At 35.5% G+C, this 10,748-nt stretch overlaps 1 non-coding gene across 1 annotated transcript; it reads right to left on the bottom strand.

Annotated features, from left to right (window-relative positions):
• Nucleotides 1-5,399: 5,399 nt before the first annotated feature.
• TRNAN-GUU (transfer RNA asparagine (anticodon GUU)) lies at nucleotides 5,400-5,472 on the bottom strand. Its single transcript has one exon. It is a non-coding gene; the product is annotated as a tRNA-Asn (tRNA).
• Nucleotides 5,473-10,748: the final 5,276 nt, after the last annotated feature.

The raw sequence follows: 10,748 nt of genomic DNA on the forward strand, positions 1-10,748 counted from the left end.
ATGTTTCTAGTCGCTTTTCTTCACTTCGTTGTGATGTCCATGTTTCTGCCTCATACAATGTTACACTCCATGCAAAGCACTTCACTATTATTTTCCTTAGTTCTTCTTCTAGAGGTCCGCAGTATTATTATTCTTATTGTTATTGATATTGTTATTATTATTATTATTATTAATTTTTATTTTTATTCATTCATATTGTTCTGCCCAAGGGCAGGTCATTCACTGCAAACCCAGCTTTCTCCAATCTTTCCTATTTTCTCCCTTTCTCTGTTTCTCCGCATATGATCCATATATCTCAATGTCATTATTATTATTATTATTATTATTATTATTATTATTATTATTATTATTATTATTATTATTATTATGTTTCTAAAATACACCGTGTCCCGCTTAGAGGGATCGAGAAATAAGTGCTAATTTAAAGTATAGGCCTAAATAATGGTTATATAACATAACTCTTTATATAACTAGATGTAAAAACTCTCAGAGTTATGGAGAATGGTCAGTTCAACTCGATGTGTGTGCCTCGAGCTACCCTGAAGACATCTAAAAGATACTCAACCTTCTGCCAAGTGTTCCAAAACATTTGTAGGGTGATTAGCACAGATGTATTTATAATGCTTTGTCTCAGTTTTCCAAAGTGTCAACTGTATCACGTTGGTACACAACACTTGTCACAAAGCCCCAGAAGAAGGTCAATGGGCGTCAAGTCGGTTGACCTAGGTGACCAGGCAAGGGTTCTCCTCTTCCGATCAACCTATTGGGAAAGTTTGCATTCAAGAAGCCACGCACTGCTCCATAGTAATGGGGTGGAACCCCATGTCGCTGAAAAACCGATTTTGGGAGGAGTTGCAACATATCCAGATATACATTACGTGTGACTGTTGCCTCGATGAAGAAGAATGTTCCAATGACGGAATGTTCTACTGAATGGCGCCAGGCTTCTTTCCACGATAAACGATAGTACGCGTGCGCATGAAAAAGCAACCTGTTTTTAATCCATTGTGCATAAACTTGGACAGTTCCTGCATCTTGTCAGATGTAAATCAAAACAATATCTTCATCTGATATCAAATGGTGAGTATTTATTTCTCGATCCCTCTGAGCTGGACACGGTGTATAATATTTATAACTAATTGAACTAAAATATACCGAGGTCCTTTATTAAAATGAAAAAATCATTATTTTGGACATGTTGATTTGATGATATGTGTGTCTTCCTTATCACTAACTGGTCTCGAGGACTGGAGACTCAGAAGAGGAGGTTACTGACAGGTAATGTGGTATTCTAATGAAAGTCATATGATATTTTGAAATTGTTTTTTTCAGGTTTGTTGACTAGCCTCAGTAATTTAGTTAAAAGGTAATAATGTAAGTTAACGTGCCTGAGGATCTCTAAAGAATCTCCTCAACAACACTTTTCTTTCTTAAAGGCACAAACAAATTCGCTACCCAGAAACGAGAGCGACGAAATTTGAACTCTGCTCTGCTTCATTCGCTGGTCGCTGGATACTTCGAAGGCCTGTACTGTTGGTCGCTTTGTGTCATTCATATGGGCAAATAAAATAACCACCACGTGGAAAAAAAAAGATGTCGAAAGAAGTCGTAGAAGTTCTAACAACAAAATAGGAGAGTTAAGAAAAAAAAAATATTGTGAAGAATTAGATTGTTTCTTTCGATAAGTCACCAGCACAATAGTTGCCACGTGTCATTACATCTGCGACTTCTTCCGCTACTCTTTTAGTCGCCGAGATTACAAAAACTACATTATGCAGCGAACGAATTTGATCTGTATTATATAGCCTTTAAACTCATTTATTGCGTTACTATCCACACCCGTGCGCATCGCTGCGCTTGTTAAAAATAAATATAATTTACTTAAATCTATTATATTTTCAAATAAACTTTGTAGAATATACTTTTGCACCAATCGATGCCACATGGAGTAAGGTTTTATACTGTCTTATATTATTTAAAAGGTGTTTCGATAACAGATGTACTCCAATAAATAAGTTGTTAAATGCTTTTGGGAAGGCTCTTGAATCTCAAGAGAAACAACTTTTTCAACAGCGCAACAAAATCCGTTTGGCTTATTAGCCCAATTTTTTGCATTGAATTTATTGCATAACTTATTCATTTTACCTACCATAACACAATTTGAATGAGTATAATAAATATATGGATCATGATGGAATGCTAAGCTAACATACTACTACCGCATACTAAATCAGTACAGTTGTTGTCCGCTAATTCTCTGAGAACGTTCACCGCTGTTTCCTCTTCCTGGAGCCTTGGTAATTTCGAACTCTATTATCATCAAGTCAATCATAGCCTTCGATGATAGTCTCCTTAGACGAGCCGCTGAAATGATTGCGTTGTTAGTTCGTAAACGAATCTCCCGTTCTTCTTCATTCTCATTAAATCTAAGAATTTTGTTTTGTCTTGAGTTAAAAGTGTTTCGGGGTGACTGAGATTTTGTTTTGGCATATGCATACGTACTATATAAAAAGCAATATGCCTGTCTAACGTTAACGGTTAGAACTTTTTTCAGAGAATACTACCCGTACTTATTAATTTCCAACTTAAACTTATCTACTAAAATGAATGAAGCAAAATTCGAATTCAAAGCCCCACACGCATTACCGTTCCTCTAGGAGGCAGCGGAGCCTGCACGCTGTCTGCCATGATTTGCCCTAAAGTAGGGCACAACCGCGCAGTGTCATGTAGTATGTAAAAAATTGAAAATGGGGCATACATTTTATTAATGGCGAACCCACACTACAAAATAAGGCACAACTTCGATATTCTCCCACACCACACAGGAGAAAAAACGTAATTAAATAATAGAAAATAACGTGAAAATTATAACACACGATATGTTCACTGAATATGTTATATACTTAATGGGCAACAGTTCCCTATAGTGAACAACACTCGATACTGGATAATTAGCAAAGAAACATATTTAGCACAACTTGTGGCTTGTATACCATCCAAAACCCCGATCTCTATGACACTATGGCAGTACTATGTAGAGGACTTGCCAAATAGATGTATTACTGTCTAGTCAAAAATGGAGCACATTATGAACATTTAATTTAGTAAATTCATTTAATGAATTATAGGAAATTAACCATAATAATCTGTGTTTTCATCCTAAAACTACCTGGCAATAACAACAGTCTAGGTTTCCAGTCGACGATATAAAACAAAATATGTACAGTCTTACAAGCAAACATTCTGATGGGGGCAGATGAAGTTAATTTATTTTCTTCCATTATGTTATTAATATCAAAAGAAATGCTTATAAAAATTTTGGCACTCGACCGAAATTATGAGGGCCGTAAAAAAATTAAGTTCGCCAGGGGGCGTTATCATAGAGAAAACACAATTTCATTGGAAAAATTTATTGGAACAGACACAGAAATTATGGAGCTATTTTTCAACATATTTCCCACCGAAATTGAGACATTTGTCATGTCATGGGATCGACATAGAGATGCAGACGACTGTCAAAAGCTGGTTCCGATCCCAGACGACTGACTTTTTCGGCACAAGGATACAAAAACTGATCCCAAAGTAAAACAAATGTCTAAGTTTCAGTGGGGGATATGTTCACAAATAACACAACAATTGCTATATCTTTTTCAACAAGTCTTTCCATCCAATTTTTATTTCTGTAGACGGCGACAGGGAAAATCACTTTCTGCACGGCCTCGTAATTGCGGTCGAGTGGCCAAAATTTGTATAAGCACTTTTTGACATTATTAACGTGGTGGAAGAAAAAAATAACTTTTTTTATCTGCCCCTACCAGAATGTTTGCTTGTTCGACACAAAAAATTATCGTGCTTCTGTGGCGTGAATTTGTATATGTTCATTTCGGGCAGCGCCTGGTTCACACGACTAGGGAAAGGATGTTTATTGTACACCAAATTTACTCCTTGAATATACCTTCGTTATAGATTATTCATAACACCAGACCTATAAATAGAAGAGAAAGCAACAAGAATTATTTTCACGTGTAAATCTAAGCTCTCAGAATCAACCAAATTCTTCTGAAGGTTATTTAGTGTATGGCAGCAGGTCTGTTTTTTTTGTCAAAGATTGTACTTGAGAACAAATGAATAAGAATTGTCTTCCAAATTTAAGTATCGTAAGTTATGGATGCCATTTGAAATTTCGAAGAGGACAGAGAGATGAGATGACGAAACCCAAAATTTAAGTAACACTCGTTTTAAATTTCCCTCTAAATTGACGTGTTTTTGTCCAAAATGAAATTTAATCCAAATAATAGTTATTTAGGCCGGCAGTTTTTGAAATGAAAAACATTGTATATTTGATTGAATAGTTTTTTGAAAATTTGATGTTGGTAGAAATGTAGTTGACGTTCCAGACGATGAAATAATAATACTCATTTCTCTCGATAAAATATCCCTTTGTGATCACAATATTATAACCAGAAGCCGGATTTTAAAGGGAAAATTTTTCGTCAAAAAAGGACAAAAAAGGTAAAGTTATAACAAAAAAAAAAAGGGAATTCAAAAAGGACTATATTACTCCCCAAAACACATTTCAGCACATCATGGCTATACATGGCACACACAATCTTACATTTATCTCTTCACAAGATGAGGAAAGTGTTGTATTTGATATAGAAAAAAATGACTTCAAAAAGGACTATATTACTCCCTCAAAAGGTAGCTATTGTTATTGAAAACATACTTCAGTACATTCATGGATACACATAGCACACACAAGCATTTATTTATCGCTTCACCACATAAGGAAAGCGTCAATATGTTTGAATATGATTCTGCCTCTTTGAACACTGAATGTCTAGGTAAACTGGAAATGACCGATCAACATCAACTGAACCAGAAGTGAAAATATTCCTTTTATCCTGAACTCCAAATCAGCACACTTTATTAGTTTTTCAGTGTCAGGAATCAGAAGAAGAACGATATGTTTTCGCTTGTTCAGGATGTTGTAGTCCTATCGGAAAAACATATAGGAAAATTATCTAAATGTTTGCGATATTCTGTCAAAAAAGAACAAAAATAAGAGATATTTTTAAAAAGGTGGTGGAAAGGAATATGGACTAAAAAAGGGAAAAAAGGGGAGTTAAAACTACATAATATGGTCGGTGGAAGATAGTTTTGAACATCGTAATTAATTATTGCATGTTTCGTGTTGAAGGGATTCCCTCTAAAATCCGGTCTCTAACTATAAGTAATCATTACTGCACCGTTTCCTTTTTATTTTGTTTGTTTAGCAACTAGGCAACGTAGGGATTGTCAGCTAACGAGGCATGTAAACAACATCGGTAAGTAAGAAAAAAAGAGTATGACAGTACAAAAAAAATCATTGATGTTGAATAATTTCGAGGGAAAAATTGTTCCGGGGCCGGGTATCGAACCCGGGACCTTTGGTTTAACGTACCAACGCTCTACCAACTGAGCTACCCGGGAACTCTACCCGACACCGATCCAATTTTTCCTGGGTAGCTCAGTTGGTAGAGCGTTGGTACGTTAAACCAAAGGTGTCGGGTTCGATACCCGGCCACGGAACAATTTCTCCCTCGAAATTATTCAAATCAACTTCACAGGGAGTTATACGTGAAAGCTTGATTTGCATAATATACGTCACTGTTCATTAACAGAAAACCACAATTTAAGTCACACAGAGTTAGTGTGCACTCAGTGTTGGTTGCTTGACGGTTGTCAGCCCACTTTGAGGTCTGTGGATTTAGAGGGAAAAATTGGATCGGTGTCGGGTAGAGTTCCCGGGTAGCTTAGTTGGTAGAGCGTTGGTACGTTAAACCAAAGTTCCCGGGTTCGATATCCGATCCCGGAACAATTTTTCCCTCGAAATTATTCAAATCAACTTCACAGGGAGTTATACCTGAAAGCTTGATCTGCATCATTGATGTTGTTATTGCTATGGCAATGTTATTGCACGCGTGCTGAAAAATGCAATATTATGGACGATACTCAGCAAAGACTCTTTGTGATACAGATTACAAAAATCTTCATTATGGGAATTAAAAACACGAGTATGATATGAAAACGCTTACCACATTTATTAATGAAGTATTGAAGTATGGGTTATAGGAATCTTTGACTTGTGTATAAGTTTTCTTATACACTGACTCCTTTATAACTGCTTCGATTTAATGAAACTCAATATTTCAGACAAGCATATTGACGGCAGCTGTAAGGGATACTTTAAAATGTGTACATCCGTCGCAAGTCTTTGAGATGCATCATTAAAACCGACTATTCGTTAGAGCTTGTTTGCTAAAACTCTGACAGTTCAAGACAAGAATGTCATCCTGTGAGTAACGACGCATATATCTTATAATAACTCCGAGTAATAAACTACGTAATAGTCGTTACACGAGCACTTGAAGACTTTTTCTGAGCTAGGACTAAAAAACATCTAGATATTTAAATGAAAATGCTTTCACTAATTATAAAATATCAAAAGCCTGGATGATAAGTGCTTTTAAACTTTTATAATATGATTTAAGACGACTTCTACGTGAACGCAAAAAAAAAAAAATATATATTATGAATCTGTTAATATTAAGACTGTAAATACATAGAAAATTGCAACATATTTTGTTGTAATTTCAACACTGGATCATTTAGGAAAATATTTAAAGGGTGAGAGATACTTTTTGGGCGAATTTCGTTGTTTTTTTCTCGTAATTTACGGAAACTTATTGAACTTAGCAGTAGTGCGCTGTGTAAGATGATTCAGGACATCCAAAACATGTTGACATGTCATTGAAAGAGGTGATCTGGAGGTAGGAAATTTCAGATATAACCGACTGGGCTTTGCAATGAAACAAGTACTTTTTTGTGTATTTAATGCCTATTTCTATGCGTGTTATAATGAACTGGTCTTTAAAAATGTTTTATTGTTCTTTTTATATATTTCGATACGGAAGTTTAGTATTCATTTTAATTCTTTGATATATTTCATGTTATGTTTCAACGAAATGTAAGTTCTTCCATAAGCAAAAGATTACAAACAATAATTAGTTTTAGGTACGTAGGCAAAACTTTTTATAAAACATGAAAATAAAAGCGACTCTCTCAATTATTCTTTCTTTCAATTAGGGACTACTTAAGAATTTTATTTTTTCTTCTCTTTTGAGTTCAGGTTTGGAAATAACTGGATAAGGTACTGCTGTCTGTAAACTGATGTGTACTGAAATTCATTTGACTAGAGAAACGATGAATGTTTGTTATATTTTTAATAGAATAATAAAATTGTGTTTATTTCTTTTTGATCATTCGTAGTTTATATTATTACGATGTATCGAAGTACATTTATGATATTTCCATGCAGAAATTCTGCGTCATCATATGATTAAGGTTAGGTGGAACAGAGAAAAATTCTCTCCGGCACCGGGATTTGAACCCGGGTTTTCAGCTCTCCGTGCTGACGCTCTATCCACTAAGCCACATCGGAGTCCCATTCCGATTCCGGATTGAATCCTGTCAGTTTAAGTTCCACCTCTTAGTTTCCCTTTAGTGGCCAACCCTCATGCACTGCGTCACAGATGTTCGACAGTGGCACAATGTACAACACATTAATGTGCAGAGGTGCACTCATTACAAGTGACTAAGTGGCCGAGATCCGACGGAATGAGCGCCGTCTTAAATCACTAAGTGATTATTTTCGCATATCATATTATTACGATGTACCAAAGTACATATGATATTTCCATGCAGAAATTCGTCATCATATGATGGATGGTTGGAACTAAGAAAAATTCTCTCCGGCACCGGGATTTGAACCCGGGTTTTCAGTTCTACGTGCTGACAATCTATCCAGAATTTAAAGCTCACCATATCAAATATTTTATAATTTTATATTTTTGGTGTAGCATACTGTAATATTCTCTGAACTTAAGATACGACAAAACGCACTTGATTTTAAGTTTCCAGTTCATAGGACCACAGTTCAGTATCATGGAGTGTTTACTTGGTTATTTACCAGATGAAATGTGTACATGTGGCGTTTCAATAAAATGAGTTGCAAAGTGTGTGTGAAGTACTGCCTAGTACATATATCAGTTACGCAAAACTAGTAAATAAAATAACTCTGTACAGTAATGAAAGAGTAGAGGATGTAAGAACAAGTTATAATTTATGGTGAACATAAAATAAAAATAAGGAATCGTCTACAGTACAAAGTGACTAGCAAATGACATTTTTATAACTTTTATTCTTCAAAGGGAATAAATAAGTAACCCCTATAAACAGCCCTAAACTAAGTACTGTCCGTCGCTGTATCTTAGTGGACAGCGCGTTTGCTAACCAGCAAAGCAGTCAGTGGTTCAATTCCGGTCGTGTTCGGATATACAGGATTATATATATTTATATTTAAAAAAAACATTTCCTACACATTTCCTCGTTTTGCTTCCTTTTCAAGAAAAAATTGTTTTATAGATGAAACATTTGAAACAGTTTTTTTTTTTTTTTTTTTTTTTTTTTTTTGGAAAGCTTGATTTAATTTCCATAATGCACAGAAAATTTAAGACAGCAGTGTATTATGGTAATGAATGACTGAAAGAATTTTAGTTTTGTCATCCAGAAAATTGATCCGAACAAATGTAAAATTTTAAAATTCCTCTCCAGAACGAAAAGTTATATTCGTTCAGATCAAATTTCTGCACATTTAAAGGAAAAAACTAAAATTAGTTCAATTATTTACTATCAAAATACACTGTTTTCTTAAATTGACTAAGCATATCAAGAATTAAATCAAAGGCTTACCCAAAACAGGCTATGAAATATATCACATAAAACAATTAACTCGTAAAAGAAGCAAAAACGAACAAAATTATATTAACAGTTATTTTTAAATATCTCACAGAATAACCCCCTGAAATTAAGGGCATTACTTACGTCAATCTATTATATCTGATTACCAGCCTTCGGCCTAGGGACACAGAATAACCAGTATCAGGTTTAGAATACACGGAGTATAAATTACGTCATGACCCGTGTGCAGTCATCCGACTGCAAGAACACAGGTGCGTCCGTAGTGAGCATTACCGTTGTGTGTAGGCCTATTGCTGCTTGGCTGCGGTAAGTGTAACAGGCTTCGGCGTAGGGACACCTGATTGAAGGTTACAACTCACGTTAATACTTTAATGGTAGACATTTATTGTCTACACTAGGAATGTACTATATATACTGCATCTGTACAGGGTGAAATATATTTTGTGCCGTACTTTGACGGACTGTTTACACGTTGAGACACGAAGTAACGGCGCGCTCCATCTTCCACTCCACTCGACCAATACAACACTATCGTTCGTGCGTTCTGAACTTCATGCGTTTTTGTGCCCAGGACCGAAGCCTGCTGATTACGAATCGGAATGTACACTAACGCACAGGTAAACAAAACTAATCGCGCCACCTCACTCCATCTATACTCCGTTGTACTGTTAACTTCACTTCACTCTTAATTTGTCTCGGATTCTAACCTGATTATAAGGGTCATTCGCTCCATTTGGAAAGGGGGAGGATAACAAATACATTGAATACGAATTAATATTCTAACTTCGTATGTATTCATCGTGTCACAAATTTGTCAGAATCTTGTCTAATTTGTCTAAAAAGTTAAGTGATTTATTCAAATTATTTCGTAGTTTAGGAAATTCTACCCAACTGTCGCCCTGGGCGTCGCAGTCGATATAGTGCTGACTTTCTGTGGTTAACTGCGATAGACTCATGTCAGCAGATTTAGTGGCATGTAAAAAAGCTCCTGCGGGACTAAATTCCGTCACATCGGCGACGGTGATATAATCTCGGTAGTTGAGAGCGTTGTTATATTAAAATATTTTCTGCCCAGCTATAATTTCGAAAATTCTTTGTTCTGATTAATCTTGACGACTGTGTCTTCGAATGTTCCAAATTTTACTATTATACAACGTTTCTGTATATAGTAGGATTACTAGATGGAATATCTGGGACCGAGGACATCCGAGACTTAAAATTAGGACAAACTAGGACACCAAGATTAAATAATAATAACCGTCATATTGCATAATAAAACTACTTAATATTACTAACATATTGTTTACGTGTAATAATAGTTATAATAGTCTACAAACATTGCAAATAGTGCAATTAACTTCCCAGTTCTGTCCTTCAGGCTGCAAAATGAAAGTGGGTTATTTACTTTTCAGTTAATTAGTGAAGCTACATTTCCGCTTCGACAGCTTTAAATCTAAATGCAAATAAAAATTTATAGTTTAGTTAGTACGCCTAATTCGCATATATTCTATTGTGCCGAAATTAAGTTTGTAATTATAACAAATAAAAATAATTACCTCCTTAACTTTAAAATGTACAAATCAATGTCGGCTATACTATAATGAACAAGCGTTCTCCACCGCATGCCGCGTCACTTACAAAACAAAGGAACGTCATGCAGAGAGACTCCAGAAATGAATCGCTCGTTTCGATATTTTAAAGCTGCGAGATACCAGAGATCGTTGTAAACATTTCGGTCATTCAGTGGCACCAACTTCTCCATCCGGAAAAAAAAGCACAAATTTTATCCTTACTTACTTACTTACTTATGGCTTTTAAGGAACCCGGAGGTCCATTGCCGTCCTCACATAAGCCCGCCATCGATCCCTATTCTGAGCAAAATTAATCCAGTCCCACCGTCATATTCCACCTCCCTCAAATCCATTTGAATATTATCCTCCCATCTA

The sequence above is a fragment of the Periplaneta americana genome, chromosome 11, assembly GCF_040183065.1.
Source record: "Periplaneta americana isolate PAMFEO1 chromosome 11, P.americana_PAMFEO1_priV1, whole genome shotgun sequence".
NCBI classification, from domain to species: Eukaryota; Metazoa; Arthropoda; class Insecta; order Blattodea; family Blattidae; genus Periplaneta; species Periplaneta americana.